Below are 21,626 nucleotides of genomic sequence, written 5' to 3' on the forward strand. Positions count from 1 at the left end.
CTCCATTGTCTCTGACTCTTACACTCTTCTTTCAAAGAGTTCCCTCAGCGCTGAGGGGAGAAATTCGATGAAGGCTTCTTTTTTAGGGCTGAGTGTGTTCCAAGATCTCCCATTCTCTGCGTATTGTCTGGCTGAGAATCTTTATATTTGTTCCCATCTATTGCAGGAAGAAGCTTCTCTGGTGATGGCTGAGCAAGGCACTGATCTGTGAGTATAGAAGAATATTGTTAGGAGTTGTTTTATTGCTACATTCATCTGGCTTGGTTAATTTATTGGGTTTTATCCTAGGTCCCTGGCCTATCTAGTCTTTGGTTCTTGGCCACCTAAGCAGTGCTGGGTATGGGTTCCATCTCACGAAGTGGGCCTTAACACAGAAAAGATATTGAATGCTTGCATCCATAAGTTTCGTGCCACCATTGAACCAGTGAATCTTAGAGGGAGGTTACTCTTGTACACAGAAGGGTTTGTGGCTCGATTGGTGTTTACTCTTATCCTTTGGCATCCTGCAGAGTGCCCTCTGCTGCCATGAATACTAATCGAAAGTGGTGACAGCTCTGGGTAAGCCCCTTTGTGTTCAGTGAATTATATAGGTGTTATCGTCAACAAGAGGGACACACTGTCAGTTTTTGGAGAACCACCAATAGTGGCTATCGCATTTTGCAATCATACCAGGAACATGTAAGATGTCATTCATTAGCACTTGACATTGTTGGGTTTTTCCATCTTTCTTACAGTTATGCTAACGGGTGTGTAGTGTATCTCATGTGGGTTTAATTAGTGTTCCGCTAAAGATAGTGAGCATCCTTTGATGTACCACTTAGCATCTGCATATCTTCTGCCCATTTACTATAATTGCTTCTTTGCTTTCTTATTGTTGAGTTTTTAGAGCTCTTTGCATACTGGTTACTAATCCAGTGTCCTGGTAACTTGTGAGGATTTTCTCCCTGTCTGTATTTGCCTTTTCATTCTCTCAATGGGGTGATGTTTGAAAAGAAAAATGCCTTGATTTGGACAAAGTTCAATTTTTTGGATTGTGCTTTTCATTTGTTCTTTGATCTTCAAAACTCGAGTCTTGGATTTTTATGTTGAAAGTAAAATTTGTGTAAAAAACAGAAGAAAAAGGAATGAACAAATTCCTATACACTGCCTACAGATAATACATTGGCTCTATCTCCTAGCTATGAATCAAGCAGGAAGATCTCGGAGCATTTATGCAGGAAGAACTAAGACTTTAGAAACACAAGGTAAGGCTTTAACGACAATATTCACAACATGGCACCAAGATTCATGGGCAGCAACGTGGTAAAACATGAGCTATAATGCATCTGGGGTGTGTATTTAAAACTTCTTTCTTCTCCCACTTCTTTATTTTAACATTTTCTCTAAGCACCTACTATGAATCAAGCCCTATGGTCTACATGGGTGTACACAGAAGCATATGATGAAAGACATAAGTGGAGAGAGAGAGAGAGAGAGACAGAGAGAGAGAGAGAGAGAGAGAGACAGAGACAAAGAGAGACAGAGAGAGTGTAACACTAGTCACTAAGAACTGGATAGACACATGTTCAAAGCAAACCCAGCTTCTTTCTGATGTCCTGATTTTATCATACTTAGTATAGAGTTATTTGTTGGCGTGACTATTTGATTTAAAGACTGTCTGTCTCATGGTGTGCTCCAGGGGAATAAATACGATATATGCTGCCTTCATTGTGTCTGGCACATAGCAGGATTTGGATTAATAATCATTGAATAAATAAAGTGCTCCTGCTGGAAGCATGGTGAGGAGAGGGTGCTAATTCTGCCCCTGGTAGTTTTGATTGAGAAGGTGACATCATCGGGAAATGAATCTTGAAGCAGAGGTGGGAACATGCTGTCAGGAGGAAGAAAAGAGGAGTGTTTCATGCTTCTGTGATGTCTTGGATACAGGCAGATGCCTGTCCATCCTGCCTCAGGGAATGTGGGCCAGGGGAGGTCAGCATGAGAGGTTGGCTCACAAAGGGAATATACGGCCAGGACAGTCAGAAAGAGATGGCAGCGTGCTGGGCCATCGTACAGAATGGGTTAAATGCTGTTGTAAAGTTCTGACCAGACAAGATGAGGGGTGTCAGTTTAGCTGTCAAGAAGGGACTAATCTTAGAGCTATTCTACAAACAGGATTATGGGCCTGGATGGTGAGATCCAAGGAGGGGAATGGAAGGATTTAGAATTTTTAGCTCCTCTGATGCCCAAGGGGTAATGGATGTCTCTAATACTATACTTTTATTTAAAAAGTACAATAAAAATACAAAGGATGAAACAAATAATTATCCATTATTCCAAAACATAAAGATAACCTGCCATTTTACATGCATGTCATTTATTTCTTCTAAAATACATTTAAAAAAATCAGACTGTGGATTTCATTTCTCCCCTTCTAACCGTATGAACTTCCGTAACATAACTGAACAATGATAACTTCTCTTTTTTTTCTTTCTCTTGTTTTGTTTGCTCCGTTTATTCTAGAGACAGTGTCTTATAAAATCTGACTGGCCTAGAACTCACCATGTACTATCTAGTTAGCTTTGAACTCATAATGATCCTCCCATCTCTGCCTGTGAGTGGTGGGATTAAGGGCATGAACTAACTTGTCCAGTCTGAACATTATTTAGAATCCAAATATTAAGATTTTACCTAATGTAGACTGGATACTAAATTAATCGATTGATTTTTGTGGTGCTATGCATTAAACCAGGCTTCTTATATGCTAGGGAAGGGTTCTGTTATAAACTAATACCCCAGCCCTGAATACTTTTTTTTCAATCAGGTGAACTAGGTTTATGGTAATGAACTGCCAAACCCGGAAGTTCCCCCCACCCCCCGGCAGGTGTCAACACTCTGACACTCTGTCGTTAATCAAATATTCTAATCTGCAGGTGTAACCTACCCGCATACTAAGGGCAACAGGCAGGTTCGCTTTGATTAGTTCATAAAATTCCAAATGCTGAGCACTGTGGGAAGCCAAAGACAGCAGCATCTCCTTGTTTGCCAAAAGATTACATAGGGGCACTCATTATTTTCACGATCCCTGAGCCTGTGTAAGTTTGCGAAAGCTTGTGCACAAACATCAACCGAGAAAGAGAAATGCTGAGGCCCCGAAGCTGTTGATGAAAAACATCTTATTTTAGCTTCTTCCAAACGGTGCTGTTGGGTGCTAGGTTAAAAAATAAATATATCTTTATGTTGGGAGAGAGTATGTTATGGGTAAGGACAGAGGCAGGGGGATTCAGAGGGCTAAAATAGTTCCAGAAATAGAGCTCAAGAGAACCCACGATGGACCCAAGCTCTCAATGGGGGCACTCTGTTTTCTTAAGGGCAGTCCTACGGAACAGGTGCAGGCAGACCAAACAGAGGCCAAGGGGAGGCTAAAGGTGGACCCACAGATTCCTTCTGGTCATCTCAGCTCCTCATCAACACTTGAAATTGTGCAGGAATTGGGCACAGAGGGTTGAAGTGCTTGTATTGGGTGTTAGAGAAAGGGTTTAAACAAGGTAGAATTTTGCTCAGTGTTTTTCTCAACTCCCCAATATCCTAATGCCCCAGTCCAAAGCAAGTTCTGCCTTACTGTGTTCCAGCCTCCAGCCCACAGCCTGTGTTCTCCATTGTAAAAGTCAAGCGGCTTTGGTTGGAGTCTGGCTCTTAGGCTCAGTGAATTTCACCCTAAGGACAGTCGGGAATGAGAGGGATTGAGATTTGGCCTGGGGCGTTGTCGTTCAGCAGCGCTCAGGACGCGTGGCAGCTGGCCACCATAAGCAGCTCGGCTGGCGGTAGGCAGAGGGGCGCGCACAGGAAGGGACCTGCAACCTGAGCAAACAGATCGGCGTGGACACTCCGTGGGAACCGGCTTCCCGGACAGGTCCTGAGGGCCCCCCTTTTCCGCCACCTGTGCTAGAGTTTGCAGACTTGGCGTTGGGGCTGAGTCCCCGGGAGTTGGGAGGCGAGCGCCAGGCCAATGAACGCGTCCCGCAGAGGGCTCGGCTCCTCCTGCCCGCGCTGATTGGCCCCGCGACCCTCGAGGCCGGGCGCGAGTGGGAGTGGCACGCGCCCCCCACCGCCCCGCGCGTCCCTCCCGCCGCGCTCCCGCCCTCCTTCTCCTTCTGCGCTCCCGGCTCCGGCCGCGCGCAGGCGGCGCTCCGCATTGCATACGCGGGGGGCGCCGCAGTGTTCGTGGGATGGGGCAGCGGGCTGCCTCTGGCGGCAGGGACGCGTGCAGCCCGGGTAAGTGTGAGTGGAGTGGTGGTGGTGGTGGTCCGGGGGGGAACACAAAAGGAGACGCGGGGTGCGGGCGACCGGGCGTGCCACCCGGGCTGGGACTGTTCGGAGGGGCGTGAGTCGCGGCCGCTGAGCTCCGTGTCAGGCGGAAAGCTGAGCTAGGCGTGCGGGTCGGGAGTGTGCTGGGCGCGCGCCGCGTAGGAATGCAAATGTCAGGGGCTGCTGCAAGTTCGAGGCAGGGGAAGCTTGCAGGCGGCCCAGAGAGCTTACACACTGAACTCTCGCTGGAATGAGTTTGCGAGCCGCGGAGTGGCCGCGCCCCACGTGTTGCTGCGGGGCTTTGCCCACCTAAGGCAGTAGTGGGAGGCGCGGCGTGCTAGGGCACCGCCCTGCTGCTGGGCCCTGCGACCACCCACCCCGGCGACCTCGTGTGGGAACTGCAGAAGGAGTGGGGACTTCACCTCGACTTGAGTTTTGCCCCCATCTCAGGTTACAGTAGTTGGGTCGATTCCTATTTGACTAAGCATTTAATTTCAACAGAAAGCGCTCTATTTGTTGGTCTGTATGACTCATTTTGATCCCTCCACAGACTACTCATTTCCGTCACCTGCCTGGTCCCCGTGGTTTAAAACTTGATGCTTGACTCAGGACGGTCACAGGTATCTTAAGAATGGCAATCAACTTGCCATCAAAGACTTGTTTAACTTGAGGGCTGGGGGGGGGGGGGAGGGGGGAGGGGAGTGCAGCGATTTTTTTGTTAGCTATTGGGTGTACAGCATTGACCTAGAGAACAGGACAAAAAGACTAGTATATTTGTCCCTTTGGTAAGCTGCTCAAGGTGTGACGTCCAAAATTTCTTTGTGGGAAGAGAGGGACTTCAGAGTCTCCAGCAGAAAGCTTTTCTTGATAGATTGACTCATGGCTCCATGTGCTCTGCCCTTGACAGCCGTCGCAGATACCAGAGCAACTTCCTTAAAGCCATTGCGTTTTCTTCTAAGAGACAGGAGCTCTTAAGTAGCTGTTTAAAAATCTGAACCTATGCTCACAGATTTCTGAAGACAACTGTATGTGTGTGCTCGCGTGTACCAAGTTTGCAAAAGGCATTTGTGCAGCAGCCACCCATGAGACCTTTTAATGTACACTGATGTTAAAACCTACTTACATGTAAAACATCTATGCCTTTTCAATTTTAGTTGGTGCCCGATCCAAAGGCAGCTGACTGAAGGAGGACCGAAAAGAGGCTTCCTTGTTTAAACAACAGTTTTACAGTACTCTCTGGTCCTGTGAACACACAGTAGCTTTCCAAGCTTGGAGGCACACAAAGCCCTCTATGAATTGTGTTGTACGAGCTAAAAATATCAGAAATGTTTCCAGACCCACCCCAGAGGGTACACATGGTTCATGGGCGCAGTTTGAAGCTGCTGATAAGCTTTGTAAGGTGAATGTTTATAGTGTGAAATGCGTAACTGGGAGTAATTCTGGGTATGTGTGATAGATAAAACAATAGCATATATTGTATCATATGGCAGAGATTATGCAATACATTGAAATATCTGTGAGGAAATCATACTTTATCACTCCTGTTCTCCAGATGGAATACTTGAGGCTTTCTTTTCTTTCTTGTAAATTTCTTTTGTAATATATTTTATTAACTTATTCTTGTCACATCTCAATGGTTATCCCATCCCTTGTATCCTCCCATTACTCCCTCCCTCCCATTTTCCCCTTACTCCCCTCCCCTATGACTGTGACTGAGGTGGACCTCCTCCCCCTGTATATGCTCATAGGGTATCAAGTCTCTTCTTGGTAGCCTGCTGTCCTTTCAGATTGATTTTTTTCCCACAGTGCCTGATAGCACTCCAAGTAAGATGGTTTCTGAATTCTTCCTTTACATCATCTATATTTTTTTGTTGCAAGTCCCTTTTAAAAATTCCCACCTTCATGACTTATATTGTTGCTCTTCGCTGACCTCTGTTTTCTGCACCCCTTTTGAATGTTCAATGCATAGCTTCAGGACATTATGTGTCACTACTGAAAGGTATTGTTGTACGCTAAATGTCACTTAGCTTCCACTAAAGTGTGGCTGACGAAGACTTAAGAAGAAAGCTAACAATGGCTTCAAGGAACCACTGTTTTCTCTAGTTGATAATGATCTGAGTAGTGAAGCCCCAAGGAATGATGCTCACTGTACTGTCCCAGCAGCAATAAAAAAAGGTAGAGTGCCAGGGATGCCCAGGAAGCTGCTGCTGCGCCTGCTTCTTCTTCCTTTATCTCTTTTTCTTCTTCTTCTCCTCCTCTTCCTCCTTCTCCTCCTCCTCCTTCTCCTCTTCAGCAGCAGCAGCAGCAGCAGAAACTCCTTACAGGTTCCATAGACAGTTTACAGTAAAATCAGGAGCGATTGTTTCAGTTCTGTTATTCTTATGACTCAAATCAACCCAGACTTTCTATAGGAAAAAACTATCCCGCAGCAAAAAGTCCCAGAGAGACACAGAAAAAGACACTGATGAAAGAGAAGCCACATGTTTACTTATGTAGATAGTTGGCACATTTGTGCCTACCTGGTTATTTATTAAGGACCTATCATCTACAGATCTTTTCTTGGAAAAATCACGGCTCAGCATATATACTTGGGATATTGCCTAATGTTTACTGAAATCTAAGGTTATTTCATTTGCATTAATGTAGGTGCATATTGACTTTACAAGTACTAAGACTTAGTTGATAGTGAGGGTTCTGGATTCAAGTCTTGGCATCATATACTGTGAGACTTCAGAAAGTGATCAGATCATTCTGTATTTCAATTTCCTTGCAACGCTGAAAAAATGAACTTAATGTCATGTAATTTTTCAGTTTGTTCATGAAGTTGAAGCAGCTCTGCTCTAGGCCCAACACCTGAACCTAACATTGAAATGCTTGTCAAGTCTTCAGCATGAGGTGTGGTACCCAGGAATCGCCCCATGGCTGGTAGCTGCTGGCACCATCCCTTCATCCTGGAACTGTCCACTTAGGGATTAGCTTATAAAACACAGATTGTAGTATGTAATGAAGAGTGGTTTTCGTTCAGCATGGGAGAGGGCATGCCAAAAAAAGAGGCCAAATCCATAATCATTCTGTAAAGGGAACTCAGTGCTAACACAGTGAGGAAAATAAAGGAAATACTTGACCATCAAGTGAAACTTTAGAAAATAGGGGATATGTAAGTTACCTTCTAGGTAATTGTAGCAATAAGAAAAGTAAAAGCCTTAGGCTCAAGTGCTTTAAAGCACTGAACACATAGGGGGAAAGTAAAGAGGATCATGCCTAAATACATATAATGAAATGTACTACTTGCAGGGCTGGGTTATTAAGTTATTGTTATAACATATCCCCAGAAAGGGTGAAATATTTATTGTATGCACAATAGATATGAGATAACCAGAAATGAATTTGTAAAGGGTCATCGGGATAGATGTCTGACACTGTTTTGACACGCAAATGCTTGTGTGCGAGGGACTGATGGACTTTTCTATACCAAACATGTATTCAGAAGCCAAGAGAGATAAAACGGAGTATAAATGCATTCTTCCCTTCTGTTTCTGCTGAGTAAGATTCCTGCACTCGGGCTCTCTTAGGCAGCTCACCCACTGGAGATAATAGATCAAGAAGCAGCGTGTGCTCAGAAGACTCCAGACCTGATCAACAGACTAGATACAGATAAATCACCAAGGCCAGGCCAGATGGCCTTCACCTGTGTGTGTGTGTGTGTGTGTGTGTGTGTGTGTGTGTGTGTGTGAGAGAGAGAGAGAGAGAGAGATGGATGGAGGGAGGAAGAGAGAGAGAGAGAGAGAGAGAGAGAGAGAGAGAGAGAGAAAGGAGAGAGAGAGAGAGAGAGAGAGAGAGAGAGAGAGAGAGAGAGAGAGAGAGAGAGACTTGGTTCATTAGAACATTAGTAGGGTATTCGCTTGTGCCCTGCAGGGCTCCAGTTAGGAAAAGGGCTTCAAGAAACATCCTTGGCTCAGTGCTTCAGACTGTGTCCTTGTGTGTGACAGGGGTATCAGTATTAAGAGCAAACAGACTTATTCGGGAAAATGAGGACTTAGGATTAGAGATTGGAGAGGAAAATGGGTTTGCCACTAAAATGTTACAGAAAATGTGCTTTTAAACATCATTCAGAAACCCCTAGTAATTGACGTGTCCCAGTTTCTTCCCTATTTACCACCTTTTGTTCGGGATGGGAAGTGGGCCAAGAAGCAGGCAAAGGGGAGATCAATAGGCACTTCCGAGGAGACAAATAGGCTCCTCCAGGAAGTGGTCTGGACATGTCATAGTTAAGCACTGTTGCAGATGTGTACAGACGAGATAGGCCATGCTCATGGTAAGGGCAGGACGCTATGGGAAGAGCCGAAAGGGCAGCCTGCATGGGAACAAAAAGAGTAAGATTAAAGTCAGAACGGAAGATTAAAGATAAGCAGTTCCTGGTGTGCTTATGGGGTGTGGTTGTAAAGGCTGTTCTCAGCAGCTAATAGCACAGCTGGGTGCTGTCTCCCAGCTCCCCATTTTAATAAAAATGTTGAAGTCATTGTGAAGAAAAGGGCAGCTTATAAAACTGCATTGGTGTGGTACGATTTTTTTTAAAAGTATGAAATCGAGTGAGTTTATTTAAATTTTCCCTATCAGGTCACCTATCAAAGTAGAGAAAAGCCTTCAAAATATTGACAGTGACTATTTCTGGGTCGTGCATGTTTTCAAGTGATTTTTATTTTTGCTTTTAAAACTTTAGTTGTGTGCGTGTGTGTGTGTGTGTGTGTGTGTGTACGTGTGTGTGCATATGTGTGTCCTGTGCACGTGTGCAAATGGCAGAGCAGGACATTGGGTGTCTTCTCTATTGCTCTTTGCTGTATTGCCTTGAGATAGAATCTCTCACTGGACTGGAAGCTTGCTCTTTAAGTGAGGTGGGATCTGCCTGCATTTCCATGGCAAATGCTGGGTTTACAGGCATGCACTGTCACTGCTGACATTTTACATGCGTGGTAGGGAACCAGGCTCAGGTCCTCCTGCTTGCAGAGCAGATGTTCTTAACCTGTTGGGGGACAGTCTGATGTATTTTGATGCTAATTAATAAAAAGCTATCACATGGACAGGACAAAGAAGATAGGTAGGGCTAAGGTGGGGCTCATGAAGAACGTTAGCAAGTATTTGGGATTATGGATGGGAGGTAGCTTAATAGAATGTATTAGAAGCAGATGGCATGGGATTGGGGCAGGTATGGGAAGTAGTTTAGAGGATTAATGTCTGCTCTGCCCCAGGTTGACTAAGGCTATTTTAAAATATGACAAGTGTCAGTGTCCTGATTGATTGCTAGTGGGCATATCATAGTAATAATAATTATAGCCCTAATAATAAACATTGTTAAGTCAAACAGATAATTTAAAAACAACACTTGTCCATTTCCTCAACTCTTGATCAAACATTTCTACAAAACATGTAATGCATTCTTCTTATAAAAACCATGTTGTGGAACAAAGCCATGCTGTTGTAACTGTTGATTTTACATAGTCTTACTATAAAGGAGGACTCATTGGGATGGGGGTCATTTTGTTTTCTGTCTTCTGAACATCTGTGGATGAGAGTTTGCCCACTGCACTGGATTCTGACTCTCCGAAGGGCAGCATGTTGATGTGAATGTTTTGTGGGGTTTGTTTGACAGTAGCACTTTATCTATAGATAGTCACAGCTGGCCCAAACCTAGCAGGATCCTGTTTACCGTGGCTCTTAGGACATGAAGAACCACGAATGTAAACCACATGAAAACAGGGCTCGATCTGTTTCTTACCTCCTAGAGGAATTCGTCCTTGCCTTGGTACAGCGCATGGAGAATTCTCCTAGGAATAAATACTGTGGAGTGTTCTGAACCGAGTGAAGGGGCCGGCAGCCTCAGAGATTTACAGCAGTGTGAATGAGTTCAGAGGGCTGCTTACCCTCTGGCCTATCACGACCCACTGGCCTTGATTTAGTCTTGTGTCCGGTTATTTTCCTGGCTTTTCTTGTACCTGTGAAAGCGGCAGTTGTTTTGTCTTTGCGTACTCTACCATAATGTTGACTTTTGATCTATTTCTGCCATTTGTACCCCTGTGCTCTTTCAAATTTCCATGATTGGAAACTGGTACTTTCTTTGCTTTCAGTTTTGTTTGTCTCTCAGTCCTTGGTTCGGGTTCATTTCATTTCCATACTGTGGATCCCAGTATATACCAGTTACCCTTGACTATTTCGGTAAACTCGATTTTTTCCTTCCTTCTTTCCTTCCTTCCTTCTTCCTTCCTTCCTTCCCTTCTCCCTTTTTATTGCAAGGGAACATTGTATATTCAAACTATTAACTATTACATATTGATTTTTGATGGTCTGAGCCTTGGCACCCTTCCCAGTATAAGTGTTAGAAGGTAAAAACAAATGTGGTAGTGCTGAGAAGTGGGACCTTTGGTCCCAACCCATCCATGTATTGGTGTCTTCACAGAAGAAATTGAAGAGCGCTTCTTGTCCAGGAGCCATGTGACAATAAGCAGCAGGTGCCATCTGAGAGGCAGAGAAGGTGCCCTCCCCAGGCAGCGCATCTGCTGGTTCCTTCACCTTGGATTTCCCAGCCTCTAAATCTCTAAGCAATAAATCCCACTTGTTCGTAGAGTAAGTGTCCAAGGCATCTTGCTAGGGCGACGTGGGCAGATTAAGACAAGTATTAATACTTGATCTCTGTAAGCGACTCAGAAGTCCTTGTAAGTTGTACTCTAACATCAACTTAATAAGGGACTGTGATCAAAATAACATTACAGATATTGTCAGAAAGACTCTCAGCAGAAGAAATAAAGATTTTTTTTATAACTTGTTCTTCTATAAGATCTGTGGGGTATGTTATGGCATGCCGTACTTGGCGTCATTTCAGAAAGCTGGGTGGCAGAGAGTCGGATAAGAGCACACAAATGTTGTGTTGGTGTCCAGGACTGTGAGTAGCATTTGAATGAGGTAGTAATTAGCTGATGAGCGAACGTGGAGAACCCTGGCTAGGGGAGATAATGACGTAATGCTCTAGGGTATGTACTCCTTCTGAGAGTCCTTGAAATGGTCCATGTACTGCAGCTTGGGGGTGAGATTAGGACAACCACACTGAATCGGCGCAGGGAAAGATCAGCTGACTTAGAAGCCTCATCTTTCTCGATACCAAGATCTCTATCAGAGCCCCACAGACAAGTCTCCCACCTCCCTGTCTGCCATGCTCAGTTTAGAGACGCCTGGCGTTCAGAGAATGCCTAAGTGTGATGCCCCATCAGGTACCTTTAGTGTTTTCCCAGGCTTTTATGGCATTTTGGCCCTTTATGGGTTGTTATAATTGAAGATCTAGATGCCTGAAGTCTGATTCTAATGAAGTATACATAGTTACAAGAATAAATGTGGGTTGTTTCCCATGAAAAATAAAAAGCAAAAAAAAAAAAAAAATCACACTCATTGTTATTTGCAAGCCAGGGGTTTAGGTGGAAAGTATAAGCTTAAATATGATGTGATTCCATGTCTCTTGTGCTGCATTCCCATCTGTTAATCCTCGTTCTCCTTTGATAAGAGGATATAGAGAAAGACTTAAGTTAAAAAGCTTTTTTAGTGTACTTATGAAAAGTTATGCATAGTGCATTTATGAGTAGAGTAATAATGTATTTATAAATACAGAGTGGATTGTTAGGCTAAATGAATGTTGAGTATAAAATCCTACTCTTTTGTAGGTTCATGTAAACCTTACATATAAGAATTCTTAAATCCAGGATTGTCCACTTACCTGTCTTGGGTTTTCGATTTCTTTTTCCCAACGCTCAAGGTGAGCCCAGAGCCTCTGTGTTACACTACCATGTCTGCTCCCTTTTACAGTAATTGTTTCCTATCAACAGTATTCAAAAGGACTAAACAGCAAAGTACTTCATGTGTTTGAAAGGTAAGATTTGGGCTGAACATTAAAATGTATCTTTTAATATTTGTCTCCTGCTTTTTAGATTAAAACCTAACTATATAATCTCTCCTTCCCTTCCTCTGAACCGTCACATCTAGCCTTCTTTCAAATTCATTACCTCTTTTTTCACAAATGGTTGTCTTACATACATATACATTATGTATATATTCCTAAAATACGCTGCTCAGTCTATATAATGTTACTTCTACATTTTCATGGCTGGATAACAAGTTGGTATGCTCTTTTCTATAGAAGACCAAATCTCATGCTGGGCGGTGGTGGTCTACACCTTTAATCCCAGTATTCAGGAGGCAGGGGCAGACAAATCTCTTGAGTTCGAGGCCAGCCTGGTTTACAGATAGAGTTTCAGGATGACCAGGGCTACACAGAGAAACCCTATATCAAAAAATAAACAAATAAAAAGAGGAGAAGAAGGAGGAGGAGGAAGAGGAGGAAAAAGAAGAGGAGGAGGAGGAGAAGAAGAAGACCAAATTTCCCACTCACAGCTTTCCTCAGTTGCCTACAGTTCTTTGTGTAGGGTTGAGGATTCAGGTGCTTCCCCCCATCTATGTTAGCCTCTCTAACGGTGTTGTTCTTGTACACGCTCTTGTTGGGGCAGTCCTGTTGATAAGACTTTATGGTTATAGCTTCTGACATTCCTAGGAGACAGTCTCACAGCAAGCTCCCTGATCCTCTGATTATTAGACTCTTTCTCCTCTCTTCTCTAATGGTCCCTAAACCTTAGATGTGGGAGTTGTGTTTTAGATGTATGCCTTGGGTCTGGGCTCCACAAGTCTACATTTTGATTGGTCCTCAGTTTCTATAATGATCTCCAGCCATTGCAAAGAGATGAAGGCGATAGCTACGCTTATCTCTGGGTGTAAGAACAACGTGTATTTCAAGTCAATTACTGAGTTGGTGGTTGGTTACCATCAAAGTCTGTGTGCCACTGTTGTACTTTTGTAGGGTTATTGTGCCCTGCTGGTTGTTGTGATTCATACGCATCATAGCTGGATAGAATTGTTAGTTGATTCCCTCCTTTGGAAGCTTGATTGGCACCTTCTGCTACTGTATCTAGTACTCTAAGAGCATCCTGGTCAGTTTCATCCTAAGGGCCTCTGGATCTTGCATCAGAAGTGCATGGTGTCCTCGGTTTCCTTAAAAGGTTCCTTAATGCTCTAAGACGCAGAAGAAAAGATTACAGCCTTCCTATTTTTTGCCTTTTCCATCTCAAGTATTAAATATTAGCAACTCTGCATGATACTTAAGTTCCTTTTCAAGACACCTGGAAAGTTCCTGTTCCTGGGTAACAGAACAGAGATTCAAATAATGTGTACATTTTTATTCACTTTTCAGTGCTAAGGACACTTTACTTTCTGTCCCTGGAACTCTTCATCTACAGCATTGTACCTGCTTGGGAGCACCAGTGTAAAATGTCCATGGCAGCTGGGCTGTGTGTGAGTTTGGGGGTGGGTTAAGGATTGCCTGTGCTCAAGCATGAGCTCTCCCAGGCATCTTCCTGTGTTGCTTGCAGCAAGTTCATTTCCTCCAGTTTCACTGTCGGGCTGACATTTAGCAAGATGGTCACCTACTGTCTGGACTTCACTGCCTCAAATATAAAGCCAAGGGGCCCTGCAATTAAATATCAAAGTCCCACATGAGTAGGAAACCTCATGATATCCTTTGACATTTAAAACTTCCCCATTTCTGCTGATCTAATGAAATAGTTCTCATGGGCAGGAAGTGAAGCATGGATTGGACATACAGTTCAAGTGGAGTTCAGGGTACAGGAGTTCCTGGCTTCCAAGAGCATAGATGTACTATAAATAATTGAAGGTCTTGTACATCTTCCTGGAATTTTTTTTCTTTTTCTGTTATAAAATCTTGCCATTTTCTGACTTGATTTTCCATGTGGAATACATTGAACTTCTTAGAATGTTTCTATCTTGGAGAGAAAAAAAAATCTACTTTCAATTAGTTTGAAACATTGCCATTTAAAATACAGACTTGAATAGAAGTAATATTCGGCATTTATGTAGTGACTTTATGTAGATGAAAGGAGTGTATTAGAAATACATGCTTTTCTTTTATGTAGAACTTCATAGAAACATTTTCTTTTCATCACCTTCTTTTAATGCAGAATCCCAGTCACCCAGCTCCGGGAATTCACAGCCCCTTTTTGCAGCATTTCTGGTTTGTTCTCTCAGAGGCACTGCTTGCTCAGGAGTGGCACCCTCCCCCCCTCCCCAACCATCATTTCCTAGTTGACAAGCCTTTTTATCCTCCAGGGCCCAGTCCAGTGCAGCATCCCCAAAGAAGCCTTTGGTCCTCGTTCCCCCATCAGTGAAGGTTTAAACTCTAACATACATCCCTATGTTTTGCATTATTGTAACCTTGTTGGTACTCTACCTACTTATTTCTATGGTGACGCCAGCCTGAGCATCTTGCCTAGCACAGACAAAGCCCTCAGTTAAAGACATTGACTGTAATGGATAACTCTCACCGAGAACAGCCATAAAGACCCAGGAGGCATCAAAAAGGATGGGAAGGGTGGGTTTTATATAGTATGGCAACTGCCACCTACTTCTAGCTTCTTAAGGCCCAAGAAAACAGATGGATCTCACAAGCTGTGGAGGTCCTTCCCTGCCTCTGTGTCCTAAGAATATTCTCCAGGTATAGAGGATGTAGGGAAACAGACTCAAAGTTGTGAGTCACCTGCCACTGGGGCTTTGGAAAGTTACAACTGACATGTTCACAGATAAAAATAAAACAGGGCTGCCTGGTACTTTATACCAAAGAGTGCGCTAAGCTGTGTAAGCAGGTTCTATTAAAAGTTCAAGGAAGATAATAAAGACTGTCTTTCCCATCCAGACTTGATTATTCTCCTGTAATTTCTTTACGGCTTCTTCACTGTTCCCTGTATCTCTAGGTCACGTGGGGGCTTCTGAGTTATAAATATAGACTATGTTGGATGTTTGATCCAAGATAAAATAGAGGGCACTGTAGCAAGGTTGCTCTAAACAGGCAAGATGTACAGTGTCCTCCTATGCTCTTGAACACTTCTTCCAAGGGCCGTCTCTCATGAAGCTCCTTCCCCTTGTGAGGAGGAATAATACACACTGCAAAGGTGCTTTTTTTTTTTTTAAACAGAGGCTGTTTAATCTCTTGTGGCCAGCATTCTGCATGTTCCTTGTCGTAGACTGCAACTGTGGCCAGCTGAAATGTTGCATCCTATGATGTGTGGCTGCTCAGTTCTGAGGAATGATGCAGAAATAAACTCTTCCCATTGCTAGTGCCATTCATTTTCAATATAGGTAAGCAACATAAGTGAAAACTTCATCATGTGAAAGAAAATTTTTCCACAAGGCTATTCAGACTGAACTTTTCAGATGAAGGGAGACCCATCTCATAAAGTGGAATAGCATTTTAAAAGGCTGTCTGCAGTGGCATTTCTTTCTTGGCTTGGGGGCTGTTCTAGAGAGATCTTTGCTAGATGGGACCAATTTTCAGGTAGGCCATGCACATTCAAGGAATGTGGTACATGCTACAACATCTGTAAGACACTGCAGGCGACGTGGTTTTCTGTAGCTCATGGGTGGCTCTGACATTGCATGTGGGTTTGGATCTCTCCTGGAGGGGCAGAGAGCTAGGTATGATTGGATGCAGATATTAAATATCTGCAGAGAGGCATACTGTGGCAGACAGCCCCCCAGTCTACCTGAGAATGATGCTCATTATGTGTGCTTATCTGACTTATGGTCAGTGATTTGTGCAACACAAAATACAGAAGTTTCTGATGTCTCAGGTCTTTTTGTTTGCAAAATTCTGTGTCTCCACAGCAAGGTAATCCATTTCTTTCCCTGTTTCTTTTGCAGCTAGCCTCTTCGCCTAGAATGTGTTGTCTGGGAGCCTTTTGATCAGAAATTCACTCTGTTAGAAAATCCCTGCTGCTACTATAAGATAAACCCAGGTTGGGGAAAAAAACCCTGTAAGCTATGTATTTCCATTTTTTTATATTGCAGACTGTGTTAAGTCACAGACAGAGTACAAATAATGAATTCTCCAACACACACACACACACACACACACACACACACACACACACACACACACACCCTTAACCAAACATTGGAACATTTATATTAATAGAGAGGATAATACTTCAGAAAAGAACAATGTGTAGAAGATTTGAGTTTTATTATGACAGCATTTCTGAGCAAAGCAGTACAATTAATCATATAGCTGTATCATGAAGATGGAAAGGTAAATACTAATATGTATAAAGTATGCACCATTCTTTCCTGTGGCATTATGGATTATGGAACCCATTTAGCACCCTCTCCACCAGCCTTGGATTTTGTACTGACCATACATATCTCCTTTTAAAGAAAAACAGGATATTTTTAATTTACTCCTTGACGGATGTCATACATGTATGCAATGTATCTAAATGAACATCTACATAAATCTGGTACCCACCAGACGTCCATGATGCTTTACCTCCCCACCTTCCTGCCTTCTTCTCTCTGTTTTGTCACAACAGCCAGTCCAGTTAGTGACACCAGCGTGCACATGGGTGTGGGGCACCTTATCACAAGCCATGCCCATGAAAACAACTGTCTCTCTCTTGGTACTCATCAGTCACCAATAGCAATTCATATAGTGGTGAAACCTCACGAGTCCCTCTCCCGTCCGTTATAGAATGTTGACTGACTTGCTTTTATGCAGCTAGATAATAAGGCATGAGTACATGTAACATACAGTAGACAGAATTTCACAACACTATTTCCCATCTCTTACATTGTTTCTGCAATGGTCCCTGGGCCTTGTGTGGGGGTATAAATGTCTAATTTAGGTCGCACACTCGTAGTCACTTATTCTCAGCCCCGTGGCCCATTAGGAGTCTCTTCTAACCATCCTGCAGAACAGGTCTTAAACCCTATCAGAAAACAGTTGGTTACTCTCAGAACTGTCATTGCCACTATTGCACCAGTGGGGGCATGTTACTTAGCAGGCCAGTATTGTAATATGTATGATGTACTGCTGGGTAAGTCCATTTATGACCATTCGTCCCCGGAGGCCTGCATAGAATGTTCTAACACTTTGAACTAGTCATCAGTCAGTTCCAGGCTGATTTCTCTATCGGATTCTCCTTGGGTTGGTGAAGAGCTGGCACAAGTTAAGAGATTTCCAGATCGAGGTGGCAGGTGGCAAGTCTAGAGGCATGTGGGATGGCAGGGTGGAGCATGGCTCAATCGGGACTAGACCTCTGTCGGTTGAGTCGATTGAACTAGTGCCTTTTGTAAGGATTGCTCGGTGTGGGTGAGCATAGGGAGGTCATATGTAGTCTGTTGAGTCAAGAAGAAAAAGAGTCCATACTGACCATTTTATGTAGTTTGCTACTCTACTTTCTGAAATTAGGAAATATAAATCTTTGCAGTAACTTTTAGGTACAGCAGGTACCTGAAGTCAGGCTATCCACTTACTTTGCCTTTTATGATTTTTAAAGAAATAGTTTACTGGCTAGTGTTAGAACAAAACTTAAGTCTGATCACTATCTTCTTTTCATGATTAAACTTGTATGCTACAAAGTTTCAAATATTTGGTTGTTTAATCCTCTGATTTAATTTTAAATTTTAGATACTTTTTGTGCAGTTTTGTATTGTCTGAATACAAAGTTGCATGTAATGAAATGTTAATATTTTAGTTTTTCTGATCTAGTTTTATAAACTAAACATGTCATGTGATCTAGCTATCCCACTTCTGGATACATATCCAAGGTTAATAAAATCAATATGTCAGAAAGACACACACATGCCCATGTTTGTTATGATACTTTTAACACAACCAAGACATGAAAATAGCCAAGTGTCCATCAAGTGATAAAAACTAGACACAGTAAATATCATGTTTTTTCTATGGGAGGAAAGTTTTACTTGAAAGTAGAATAGTAAGTTGTAGAGATTGGGACGGTATGGGTGGGAGAGCGAGAAAGGGAGGTTGAGTTTGCTCAGTGCACACTCTACAGATATGTGGAAACTTCATACTGAATTCCATTAGTGTGTACTACCAATATGCATTAATAAAAACCCCATGTATCAAAACTAAATTAAATATTTTTAAATTGGTCTGAAAATAGAATTAGTTATATCCACATCCATTTAGTTATATATATAAAAACGACTTATGTTTTTCAATTTCATGAATAGTTGATAATTATGTTTTTCCCTCTTATAAAAAATACCCTAGGGCTGATGTGATGAAAAAAGTACTTGCAGTTTCTGCATACCTCTTGACAACCTGAGTTTGATTCAGAATAGAAGGAAAGAACTGGTTCCCAAGAGTTATGTGTCATAGTATTTCTGTGCCTACAATTACACACACATGTCCCACACCACACACACACAGACACACACACATACACACACACCCCACAGCCCCACACTACACAGACCATACACACACCACACACACCACACACGCACAGACACATACACACACACCCCACCCCCATACTACAAGACCACACACACACCACGCATACCACACACACACAGACATCTACACACCACACACACCACACACCCCCACCACACAGACTACACAGACACCACACACACCACACACACACAGACACCACACACATACCACAACACACCCCCCACACATATATACACCCACACACACCCAGACATACACCACACACACACCACACAGAACACACACACACACACACACACACACACACACACACACACACACGCACACACACACACACCACACATAAAGACTCTTTATAATATAGGCTCACATCTGAGGTCCCTGCCTATCTTGGCCTCTTTGACTTGTCTTGCAGGAATCATCTGCATTATAATTCAGTTTTTAAATTCATCTCTTCCAGCTTTCGAAGCAACCTGGCTTAGGGTCCTGTTGCTGTGAAGAGACACCATGACACAGCGACACTTAAAAAGGGAGACATTTAGCTCGGCCGGCTTACAGTTTCAGAGGTTTAGCCGTTTATCGTGCAGGAAGCATTGCAGTGTGCAGGTAGAGGCGGGGCTGGAGAAGGAGCTGAGAGTTCTACTTATTGATGCACAGGCAGCAGTAGAAGGCTGTGTGCCATCCTGGGCATAGCTTGGGCATAGGAGGTCTCAAAGCCTGTCCGCGCAGTGACACACTTCTTCCAAGAAGGCCACACTGCCTAATGGTGCTACTCCCTATAGGTCAGGCATTCAAACACATGTCTCTGTGGGGGCCATTCCTATTCAAACCACCACCAGCCTTTCCTGTCTTCCTAAACTCTGTGGTCCTTTATCACTCATCACTGGCCTCATGCACATAGCAGACGCTAGGTAGTTATCTGATGAGAGACTCCTCTCCGTTGGTGTTTGCTGAGTAAATGAGCAGATTACTTAACGAGCGGCGCTTAATTTAATTTATTATAATTGTCCCCCCTTTCATGCCAGTAATGCAGCTATTACTTGACATCCCACACTATTTGACTTAACAATTAAACATATTTTTTTATGTAGCTCACAAGCTTGATACTAATTAATGTTCCGTGTTTATTGTCTTGTTTTCTAAGATACACAGATAAAGTTAAAGGGACTCTATAGAAACTTTGGCCCAGATCCCTCAAATTCAAACCCTTGTGTCTGTGTGATCAGCCCCAAACCACAGCAGCTCTTAAACGCTGAAGACACCTGAGTCTCCTCACGTAGGACTCAGATGTTCTTCATGGGACTGAACGTACCTGTCGCGAAACCACTTGGTAGGCTTTGTTTTGGCGTGTTTCAGCATTCGATTTCTCCGCTGTTTCATGGGTGACGAATTTCCATAAAGTCGTCTATGAAAAGGAATCTCTAAAATGCTACAGACAACACTCAATGTGCAGAAAACCTGAGGCTCCCCAGGCCCTTGTGGTTTTTGAAGGCTCTCCCACTAAGGACTCGTTGTTGGGACATGACACCGTGGCTTGTGGTAGACATCTACAACAAAGTGCCACAGATCTAGTGCCACTTACCACTCGCCCCTGGGGAAGCTGAGGAGGCCAAGGTCACTGGGTGGGCAAACCTGGTGTCTAGTGAGGGCCTGTCCCTGGGCTACTCATGGCCATCTTTTTATTGTACCATTATATGGCAGGTCTAGTAAGAGCGGGGAAAGACGCAATTTCTTGATGTGCCTTCTAAGAAGAGTACTAATCTGAGTGGGAAGAGACCTATCCTGTGACCTAATTACAACCAAAAACTCCAATCCAAATACCATCACATGGAGATTCTGACTTTACTATGTCAGTCTCAGCAAGGGCAGTCACCACCAGCATCATTGCTTGGTAAAGGGGAGTTGATTTGCAAAAGCACCTGTTGGTTTTATTAATTGATCTAATGACAAAGCAATGGAAATTTCTTGTTTTGGGATGTGGCATGAAAGTGTATTTTATTTGCTGTAATATAACCCCCAAAAGTGAAAATATTGAGTTTTTTTTTCTCTTTAGATTCGCTTTTGAGAAGGTGTTTGTGCCACTTTTGCTAGGACTTAAGAAATTTCTCTCTCTTTTGAGAAATATTTTTATTTCATATGTATGGATGCATGTATACATGTATACATGTATGGATGCATGTATATATGTGTATGCACTATATGCATGCTTGGAACCTCAGGAGGTCAGACAAGGGTGTTGGATCCTCTGGAATTGGAGTTTCAGATGATTGTGAGTTGCCATGTGGATCCTCTGCATGAGAACCAAGTTTTCTTAACTACAGATCCATCTCTGCAATCCTAAGAAATCTCATATCTGTGATTTGGGGGAATTTTCACATAAGTTGAGATTACCCTTTCATTTAAAGAGCTTTGATTTTTTTTTTTAAAAGGCAGCCTCATGTGTCTAGACTGGCCTTGAACTTGCTACTTAACCAAGAAGGACCTTGAACTCCTGACCTTCCAGCCTCTGCCTTCAAAATGTTGAGTTTATAGGCACGTTGTGCCACCATGCCTGGTTTTATGTGGTGCTTGAGGTTGGAGTCATGGCTTCATGCGTGTTAGGCAAGCATTTTACCAACCGAGCTACATTCCAGCCTTCAAAAGCATGCAATACAATAATACATCAACACAGTCTACATTTAATGTGTCTACTGATTGGAATGACTTAATACTTTATGTATTCTAACGCAAAAATCAGCAATCAGGCACCAGATACGCTCAGTGGGGTGGGTTCAGAGGAAGCCCTGTCCAGGAATACCTACAGTATATGCGGAGCAAAGTGCATGTCCTTACGGAGCTCCCAGCTGCCTACTCCCTGCTTCTCTCTCTGTGTTTGAGACTAAGAGTTCATGCCAAGAACAGTTCTAAGTGGAAAACCAGTAGAGAACGAAACACACAAAAGACTCTGGGGCTAACGTGTGAATAAACCCACCAA

The 21,626-nt window shown here is 43.2% G+C and overlaps 1 protein-coding gene across 5 annotated transcripts in view; it reads left to right on the top strand.

The window, feature by feature from the left end:
- The first annotated feature begins 3,789 nt into the window (after positions 1 to 3,789).
- Positions 3,790 to 21,626, top strand: part of LYPD6 (LY6/PLAUR domain containing 6) — a 128,757-nt gene continuing 110,920 nt past the window's right edge. For 2 of the 5 annotated variants that reach the window (XM_084800011.1, XM_084800013.1), the window contains exon 1: positions 4,114 to 4,254. The gene's annotated coding sequence lies outside the window, so the exon portion shown is untranslated. Of the gene's footprint in view, positions 3,893 to 4,113; positions 4,255 to 4,837; positions 4,908 to 21,626 lie in introns of those variants that run through there. The other 3 variants (XM_084800014.1, XM_084800015.1, XM_084800012.1) reach the window with 3 other exon arrangements.

The sequence above is a fragment of the Acomys minous genome, assembly GCF_964271855.1.
Source record: "Acomys minous genome assembly, chromosome: 10".
Classification (NCBI taxonomy): domain Eukaryota; kingdom Metazoa; phylum Chordata; class Mammalia; order Rodentia; family Muridae; genus Acomys; species Acomys minous.